This window comes from Strix aluco, chromosome 4 (assembly GCF_031877795.1).
Source record: "Strix aluco isolate bStrAlu1 chromosome 4, bStrAlu1.hap1, whole genome shotgun sequence".
Taxonomy (NCBI): domain Eukaryota; kingdom Metazoa; phylum Chordata; class Aves; order Strigiformes; family Strigidae; genus Strix; species Strix aluco.
Window position 1 is genome coordinate 11,451,551 of NC_133934.1, and position 10,447 is coordinate 11,461,997.

General features: G+C 38.3%; 1 long non-coding RNA gene across 1 annotated transcript in view; it reads right to left on the reverse strand.

Annotated features, from left to right (window-relative positions):
* Positions 1 to 10,135, reverse strand: part of LOC141922212 (uncharacterized) — a 36,230-nt gene extending 26,095 nt beyond the window's left edge. The window contains exon 1 of the long non-coding RNA XR_012622908.1: positions 10,071 to 10,135. This is a non-coding gene — a long non-coding RNA (uncharacterized LOC141922212). The remainder of the gene's footprint in view (positions 1 to 10,070) is intronic.
* Positions 10,136 to 10,447: the final 312 nt, after the last annotated feature.

A 10,447-nucleotide genomic window follows, 5' to 3' on the forward strand; every position in this document is an offset into this window, starting at 1 on the left:
AACTTATAATATTCAGTGAAATCTTTTTATTGCCATTCATCTTTATTCTGGTGATTTACTTATTACTAAAACGTACACTTAAGGGAAGTGTTGCACTCTCTGATTAAGAGTCTGTAAGCAAGAGAGATTCAAAAGGCCACATCTTTGCACCTTGTGTTCTGTATTGTCTTAGGAAAGCACCGACACAGCAACCAGGACGACCAAAAGTCACTAGTAGTCATGGCAAACAACTTCTGTTCACACACATTGTCTCTTAGTCTGCAGCTGGCTCTTCTCAAGGAGTCAAGGCAGCATGACTGCTGAAGCACTGCCCTCCAAGTGCCTTTGGCAGGGAATTTCTAATGTACAGCAACTTATTTAACATCAGTCTTTAGCACTGGAGAAATTCATCAACCACGTCCTCCCAAGTAAAATTGGTATTTGAGAGGTGACTGATATCAAAGAGGCATATTTGCATGGGAGGGACAATATATACCAGTGCAGGTGGATAAAGTTTAGCACCTCTTACAAAATGCAAAACATCTCCAAATGGCTTTCACATGAAATTCACTTGTATTTAGCCAACCAATGTCAATATATTTATTAAAATCTTTGGCTGCTTTGTAACATAAACATTAATAAATTTGCATTTCCCTTTACAAGATTTTGTCTAATGAAAATCCATTTTCTGAGGCAATACATAGATTTCAGTTCAAAATTATATCCTGTTTCAAAAAGGAATACAATTCCTGGCTGAAACTATATCAGGTAGTTCAGTAACACCCCCCCCCCCAAAAAAAAAAAAAAAAATTATGCAATTATGAGAATTATATGCTAATGTTGGGGTTTTTTTTCCAGAAACTTAGAAGCTTTACACTTTTGTTAACTTAATTGTATTTGAAGACTACATGCTGAAAAACAATCCAGCAGTACAGTGCAACTAGTTGATCAAATAGCAGTTGTTATATCCCTTTATATAAAGTGGGACATAAAAGAAAGAAAATTCCTTCTAAGTCTTGTCTTCAAACTCCTGCTCCTCAGGCTTTGCCTTTGTCTATGATCTCCTTGCTTGGAACTTCAAAAGATGACATACATTTAAACTTTTTTTTCCCCAGTCAAACTGTTTTTAAAGCCTTCACAAAATGGTTTTGCCCAAATTAAAGCTGAATGGCCATTCTTCCCACACTCCTATCACTTATTTCCCTCCCACCTTGCAGAAACTTCAAAACCATCAGGACTCAAAACCCTTTAGAAATTCAAGATGTACTTTCTTATGCACCTTGCAGGATGAAATCATATTAGTACTATGTTAGGCTGCTACTGCATTTTTACTTGTCTCCTAAATATCTTCTCCATTGATGAGATTTACAGCACCTTTGCCTCATCACTGAGGGGTCAGAATATCACATACAGTTGATCAACGGGGCCTAGTCTTGTTCCAGTCTCACATCATGTTGGCATTACCTGTGCTTTGCGTATTTTTTATTCAGTCTTTCTATTTCCACAGTGTCCAGACTATTTGACATTGACAAGATCCTCCCAGCCAAGAGGAAGTGGGGACAACTCTTTTCATAGTCTGTTCCCACTAATTAATTTACTAGTCATGTTCCTCACAGAACACAAGACACTTCTTTTCCCATCACAGGGCAAATCAGGGACATACTGGTCTCTAGTCTGTGGAAACATTAAAGACTGAAACAATCAAAAGTGGTTTTTTTCTAATCAGTTGGTCTTTTACCTCAAAACACCTACTTCTGATTGGGATGTCAAAAGCCAGTCCCTCCAATACTTTCTACTGCAGGAAGTCTTTCTGCCAAGTCCTTGAAAGTACATAACATTCAGAGGTTGATTGTAGTGAAAATTACGGGTGCTCAGTACATTTCAGCATTTGACCTTTTATTAGGAAGGTCAGAGGACTTTTTGCTATGTTCAGAAGAGCCTAAACCTTTACTATAAGTGAATACCAAAAACTGTTATTCTTTTTCTACTCCTAGAGTTGCTATGGTTAGAGCTTTCTTCAAAACTCATGCCTAAAAGTTTGTAGGCAAAAGCCTAGTATGTCTTTGTTTTACAAAAAGCTTTTCTGAAGTTCATAGCTGTGAAGTACCAGTATGACTGTGCCCTTGCACAACACTGGTTCTGAGGAGTTGTTTGAAGAGCACCTGGTTGGCCTTGGTTTGATCTACCTCAGATACTTTCAACTTCAGTCAGCTCTCAGTACTGCCTCTTACTCAGTTTTTCTGTTCCCCACAGTGGTATAGTAAGTACAGACATACTGCAAACTGTTTCTTCTTTGCTTCGGATTTTAAGATCTGATTTTGTCTGATGGTTTTCTTTGCACAAAGTCCCTGCACTTTACCAGGTATTTGAACACATACAAAGGGACACAGAATGAGCTATTCCCTTAGTAATTAAGTGAATTGCTAGGAGATTAGATCTGGGTATAAGAAAGCAAAAAACATACCCAAATAAGAAGTTCCTTAATGTAATCCATAATAGGGGAGTTACTATCCGAAACCCATCACATGCTGCAACTCATAGAAACCATATCCTTTCAAACACAAGGGACAGCTGTCTGTTAAAGTCTATATGGTGGCAATGGTTAACATTCACCACAGACTGATGCAGAAATCTCTACTGGCATTAAAAAAGACTGCTGTCCAAAAATGATGGCATTGTATAGCTCTAATACTTTTTTGATCCAGCACAACATTAAATGCCCATTAAACCATAAGCATGTGTCTAAGTGCTTTGCTGGATCTGGGCCATAAACAGACCCTTGAAATCAGGCTGGACTAGGGCCCCATAAATATAGGGTTGACTGAACAGAGTCTGAGCACCAAGAAATATGCTATTTCATGTGAATTTATCTATAATCAAGCTTAATTGTGTTAACATGGAGATGTTTTCTGGTCAGTCTCACACTGATCATATGAACATACTTGACACAAAACATGGTGGTGCACCCTGCACGACAGGTTCTGTCCTTTGAGGTTTACATGGTAGAATATCCCTTTATAACAAATTGAAACTGAATAAGGACATCCTTCCCCTGCAAAACTTATTTACATTTTTCCTTTTGAAAAGATAAATCATGGAAAAAAAGGAGAAGAGAGTTCTCTTGTCTGAAACAGAAGAGCTGATAGAATGCTTCTGAGATGACAAATGTGATTACCATATTAATCACATTTAGCATAATATTATTATCTCACTTTGTCTACTTTACAAAAAAGCCTAAGCGAGAGACAGGAGCGCTTCTCTTGGCAACACTATTGCTTATCTTTATGATGTTACAGACTTGGAAGTCTGCACATTGGCAGCAGGTTTCTTAAATTGGTCAGGAACGCTATGAAAAGTAACCTGGGAGGATATAATTGAACTATGATAGCAACGGGATATAACAGAGAAGGAAAAACTATCAGAAAGCAGATTCAATATTCAGAGATTTTTCCCATAGTAAGGAGCAGAGACTAAGTTAAAAAACCTTACTGACATTATTTTCAAGCAATGGAAGTTAAGCTGTGATTTCCATATCTGTTATGAATAGTCATGAAGTATGAACACACAAAAGGTAACTTTTTCTTCAAAGTGTAATGAAATAAAACATTGAAAAATATCAATTTTAACTGGAATAAGATTCACTTCTGACTTATTCTGTTGGTTTGGCTTTATAACATGTGAAAACCACCCAAGTCTTGAAGAGCTTTAGCAACAATTTAGCAACTTTAGTTGAAAAGCTTTAGCAATTCTCCCCTAAAGCCGATTTCCAACTTAAACAGTAAAAAAAAAAAAAAAAAAGATTAAAATAAAATTTAGTTAAAAGTTAAAGAAAATGGTAACTATAGTAAGACAATGTGATCCAAGATATAAATTCATGGCCACTTTAAGTACTTATAGGAAAGATAGTCCAGTTTGTTTTAAGTTGTTCAGAATATATTGGGTATTGTAAGGCCACTTGTAAGGAACTGTGTTAAACTTTGTTTGTCTCAACATTGCTGTTGCCCCACCACCATTTCCTGGCTTTGGCACCCTGTTGCCATGGAGGAGTACGTTCTAAAGGAGACAAAGGGTCCCAGACAAAACCACAACATCCGCCCGAAGCTAAATCGGGGTGCGGGAGACACGCGGGCCGGCATGACCAGCGCCTGGGCATCTGCGCATGGAGGACCACAGGACCAGGAGCCCCATGATTGGGATGAGACGTGCAGGCTGGCACGAAATGGGTGGATGCTTTTGGAAAAGGTTGAGGGGACTGGGACAATAAAAGGACTGCGTACTCCTCCCTCGGGGGCACCTTCTTCGACATCTGTTGCTTGGAGCCAGGACCTCAGCGGAGCTTGGAGCTTGGAGTCACCATCACCTGCACCGAGCCCAAGCCAACAGAACATCGCTGGATCCCTGGTGGTGGTGGTAATTAGCTGCATATCTACTGTTTTTCTTGCTTAAGGATTCTGACTTTCCTCTTCTTTTCCTCTCTGTCCTATCGCTATAACTAATTGTTACAGCAAATAAAGTGAACAAGGTTGTATGGCATCTGACCTCATTTGTGTCTTAATTTCACTCCTGGGATTAAGAACCCTTCCCGATATCGGATTGGGACACCACTGTGTCTGTCTTCCTCTTGACAGCAATATTTTTGAGACACTTGATGTCATGCTGACATCCACTTTGGCTACTGAAAGGTTTCTTTCACTTTGGAAATTCCTGAACTGAACAGATGTCCAGCTCACTGAAGGAAAGGTGGAGTGAAACTCTCGCACCCTGACCTGTAGCCACATATTTTCATGCTCTCCCATTACATGGGAGACACAAGTTTATAACTTGTCTGACAAGCAGTATTGCATCAACTACCCCTTTTGTCCTCAGTTTTTCAGATTCCTCTGCCATAGGGGGCTCCTGCTCATTGTGTAGGTGAATTAAAGCACTTTATTCCCTCTATGCACTGTACAGTGATACAAACTTGTACACAGATGTCGTGGTTTGAGCTCAGAGGGCAACTGAGCAGCACACTGCCACTCACTTCCCCCTTCCTACAAATTGTTTCTACATACTTTCTGATCCCTCCAAGTCCACAAAAGGAATCTAGAGGATGTGAATGGCTGTTAAGTTTGGCCCTGACACACTTAAAGACCCAAAAGCTTAGTAAGGAGGATGTAAACATTTTCTCCCACCTGCTGCTACGGAAGAGAAAAAGTATGATCAATCTGTGTACAAAAGGTAAGTGGGCTATAATCTAAACAAGCTGTTTTCTTCCACCTACTGCCAAGTTACAGAAAAAGGGATGAGAGGAGGAAGAGAGAGAGAAAGATAAATTGAGAAGTTTCAATACCAGTGAGAAGTACTTGGATACCATTGTTACAGGCACAACACACAAATGAATCAAATAAATCATCAGCATATGTAACTTTAGTCTGATCTTCCTGTTGACCCAATAATTATACAGAAACATTTCCTTTCACAATGAGATAAAAACACCCTACTCTCTTCAGGTTTATAGAAGATGGAATGATTTAATTGCTGTTGGAGAGGCTCCAGATCTTGGCTAAATTGCAAAGAAAATAAAGCTTACTCTCTACTTATGAGTGCATGTGCATGATTTCAGTCACCACACAGGAAAATGAGAACATGATTTAAAAAGTTCCTTTTCCAAGGGAGAGACCAGCTACCCCAGAGTCGATTTGTAATCACTAGTTGACTACAGCCAAGATCTGCTGATGATGTGGCTGATTAATTAATTAAAATGAATGCTACCTTTGTTAGAATAAGGAAGTACAATTGATCTTGTGTTAGTAAGATGCATCCATTTTACTGGCTGGCAATCAGCATTTCATTAACACAGCAAAAAAATCCATTACGACGGATGAAAACCCTACCACCAGATTTACAGTCAGGAGGTTTTTTTTTCATTCCCCTAAATCAGAGTAGCTGAGTCCATAAGAGTTTTCCTCTGGGGAATTGTATTTAACAAATTCCTGCTATTGCAAAGACACAAAGCACTGGGAAAACGCTTAGTCTTTCTTAATACCTTTCTGAACATACTCTAGCTTCAGCTTGCTCTTTCAGTCTAGGTCTTTGAACAGGTTTGGTGGTGGCATGTGAAACACATTTTCCGTGAATATTACTATTTTACTTTCTTCGTCTGTCTTGCTTTTCTTTTTTATTTGATTATTTCTTGAACCGGTGCCTGGTACTGCTGCCATGATTACAGCTACACTGACATTTCCATTAAGAAGTTGCTTAGAATTTGACTGTTCTAATTTAAATTTTGCTATATTAGGGAATACATCTTCTGCCCACCCACATTATTTTTTTTTTTTGTTTGTAGGTTCACACCTCACATTTTAGCTCTTTATGGTAGCTCAAGCCTGTCAAATTCTCTCATCTTTCATTTTCAAATAATGACTTGTCATTCTCCTGTTTTGAAAAACAAACTAAGAATCACCTTAATTTAGAAAGCATTGTGTTATATAGTAGATATTTCCCTACAGGCTAAAACTGATCCTGCAACTGAACTCAAAAATACAATTAATATACATTTGTGTGAGCTATTTTTCAAAAGTGTTAGTTTACTAATCATCAGCAAGCTAAACTCTGAAATGTTTAATTGCCATAGGGACAAATTCTGGTTTCAGTTACAGTTACATAAATCCAAAATAATTCCAGTGAAGCCCCATGTGTCCAAAAGCATAACTGAGTCTATAATAGCCATACTTCAAATAAGTCTTGGAATCTATCATTGCTGAAGTCTCAATATAATGACATGTCATCATGAATTAATAGTTTCCGGTGCTACAATGCAGCTTAAGGAATGCAGCACCCAGAATACCAAAGAAGGCTGATGTTCAAAGCTCTTGGAAAACTAGTCACCAGTTTGCAGTTAATAACCCTGATGAAAGAGGCCATCCATACACACCTTTGCACACTGGGAGTCTGCAAAACTCCTAAGGTTGAGCCCAGATCATATGTTTTAAAGGTAGCCCTGGCACGTGCATCAAAGTCTGTACCAGTGACTTACTGACAGAAATATCACTAGTTGGGAGGGAAATACTGGTAGGGAAAATCACCATCATTATGAAGAAGGGCACCAGAATCTAATTCATAGAATAGTATGGGAACTGCTCAGGGTCATGCACCTCACCTTGACATCTGGCAGAGGGTGTTGTACATGGACAGAAGGATTGCCTCTCATGTCTGAAGCAGAGAAATACAGGTTTCAGCCACCTGTGGTTGGTGGTTTGGTCTTAATGGTTGCCTTGGCTAGGAAATTGGTCAAGAGACTTCACGTGTAAGTGCATTAAATGGACAAGACTATTTTGTCATTTACATCTAACTGCCTACATCAGAAGTAGAAGCCCTGTAGAAGCTTGGCTTCATCCATTTACAGGAATAAAATTCCAAAATTAGACTCATTGACTCAAAAAGCCTTCTGCCCCAAAAAGCCAGTGGTTATAAACAGAACTGGAATTTATCATCTAGAAAAGGGAAACTCCATTTCTTTCTAAAACCATGTGTGTGCCTTAACCAATGTGGTCAAAATTTAGTTTATGCTTGAATATCTATTAGGTCCTCTTAGGCTGGAGGAGATGGAGACATTGAATTTCTTTCTCATGACCATTTCGTTATTAATATGAAAGTTCAAGTCAAGTGGACCGTATATTTCAATCTTAAAGTAGTTATGTTTGGGATCAATTTCAACTTGTTTGGAAAGGAGATAGGAATACTTTGCCAAGAGATTTGTTTTCAGGAGCTACCACTCACAGTCCTGAGCCAATAGCAGCTGAACCATCAGTTTTTAAATGAACCCAGCCACTGGGGAACAGCTGAAAAATCATCCTCTTTACTAACGATGTTTGTCTAAAATGACTTCTGCACGTAATACCCTCATCGGGTTTTGCAATGGCTCCTCAGAACCCTGCAAAATTTCCAGATACCCCATGACATTACTCTGAGACTGCTGATTTCTACATTCCTGAAAAAACATCCCCCACTGAGCTCAACCGTCCTTATAATGCTTCAATACTTCTAGTATTAGTACCTGGAATATAACAAAATTATTACCAATAGTACTCTATTTCTACTATCTTCTTGATATTATATACTACTCTTTACTTGCAACATGAACACTGATATCCTCATTAGAACTGTATGTAAATGTCACCTAAGAACCTGCTTCTTAAATAAGCACAGCAATATAGCCACAGTTTTATTATTGGCATGACTATTACTGATATTACAGACCCATCACTCAGAATGCTTCTATTTATGAGACTTGTATGCAAATCATTGATGTTACACTCTTCCCACTACAATATTGTGTATTACATGATAACATGTCTTCACTTTTTTTATGATCTATATTCTGCCATGTCTCACAATAAAAGAAGCAAAATCATTTAGAAATAATATCTAACAGAATTTTGTGCAACAGCAACAGTTACGAAAATACATAGGTAAATGCGTAAAATAAAGATGTGATTCTTTAGTTTAATAATGTAAGTGATGGGGAGTGAGTAATCAGTCCGCTTTCACCCTACTGTTCTTGTTGCTAATGATAATTTTTTTCCAGGGACTTTATTTGACTGGTGTCAAGTAACTTCAATGGAAAAATGTTTTGTATATAATAAATGATTGATTTGGTTTCATAAAACAGGGCTTTCCACCGGAATGGTATGCTGACACAGCAAAGTATTCCTGGAACGTAGGAGAGAGAGATTCAAATATCTCCTTCCTTAGAAGACACAAAGCTATGAGAACTATCCTAAGAGATCAAAGACCTAATAATCAAAAACCTTGTGGTTTCAGTAAAAGGGTCAACAAAATGGCACTTGGAAGCACACTCTGTCAAGGGGCTTATTTAATATAAATTCTAATGCTTTAACCTGAGGGCACAAATACTATTTAAAGCAGATACTGTTTGCTATAGTCAGAAGTACTTATGTATATCTTATCACCTGGACCTTCTTTGCAAGATATCCTCTCTCAAGTTAATAAATTCTATACTGAATTCTACGTCAAGTTCTGATTAGTGTTTTTGCATTAGATTGAAATTTGGCCTCCAGGGTGTGACAGTTATATTACTTGTTGTCTTTAGAAATATTAACCAGTATAACTACAGAAAGCAGACATTGCAAGGAAACTCCATAGGGAGGAATTACTCTGTTGTATCACTTTCTGTTCTTTACTGGAAATTATCGGGTCATTGAAGCTATGTTAGATAGCTTATTATACCTCTAGCCATGCTTCAGAGCAAAGAGGGATTTTCCTTAATTCTTAGGATTGTGCTTTGGATGGGACGAATACACCGAGACAGACCATCCTAGGCAGCGTCATGAGACTTCAGATGACACTGGAACATCCATTTCATTCTTACATTAAACAAGTTTCTGAAGGGAGAAAAAGCAATGTCCTGATGTTTGGAATTCATTTGAAGAGAAAGAAAATACAAAACTGGATTAAAGCATGCCAGCCCTCTTTCAGCTTTGTGAGTTCATTCACTGTGCAACATAACTCCTGAGCTTTTTAGCTTTGCCTGTTGCCTGTGAGATGACCTTGAATAGGTCATTTGGCTACTTTGCCTCCATATCATGTTTATAGTATTCTTTGAGAAGAGAATCTCCTCATCTATTCAAGCCTTACACAGATAAAAGACAATTTTTCTTTCCTTCTTTCTTTCCAGTCAGTTATACTTCAGTGCATTCAGTTGCACAAGTTCTGCTCTACTAGATATTTAAGTGTATTCACAATATGCTAGCTGTTCACAAAACATGGATAATTAACAAAAACCTAGATAGTTCTGCTACTTGGAAATTTTGAATTTTGCCTTTTTTTTCTCTTCCTCCCACTCCCTTCTGTTTATCTCTCTTAAACACTTCATGAGTTAATTTTGCTATATGAATTCTTCCTCTGCCTTTGCCTCTTCCTTTTCTTTCCTTCACCTCCTTGTTTTTGTTTTATATCCTTCCCTTCCCTTCCCTTGACAAGACCTCATTCAATAGACTCTCAGGCTGTCATTGGCAAAACTGCTACTTATTTCAGGGCACACAGGAGTGGGCCCATTTCTCCACATCATCAACATTTCTTTACTTGATTACCTGGTAGTCACATATTCTGTGTCTCCTCCTCTGTTTCTCTCGGTTCTCCCAGCTCTGCACTTTTTCTGTGTACACACCCCCTTCCTCATCCAGGGTTATGGGTTGACTTTGCCAGGCAGCCTCTGCACAACACAAGCTGTAAAGTCCCTAGTCCCTGATTAAGGGTGCAAGGTTATCTTTGCAAGCTACTATCAGACTGTCATTTTTTATCCCCTCATAGCTAACATCATGTGCCAAGAGCTGTCAGAACTGTGTCACTCCAATGCAGTGAAGTCTTGGATAATAAGTGATATTAAACAAAGATAAAAGCACAGCTATATATCTTAGATATATATATCCACACACACCATGCATAACCATTTTCAGACTGAAAATGT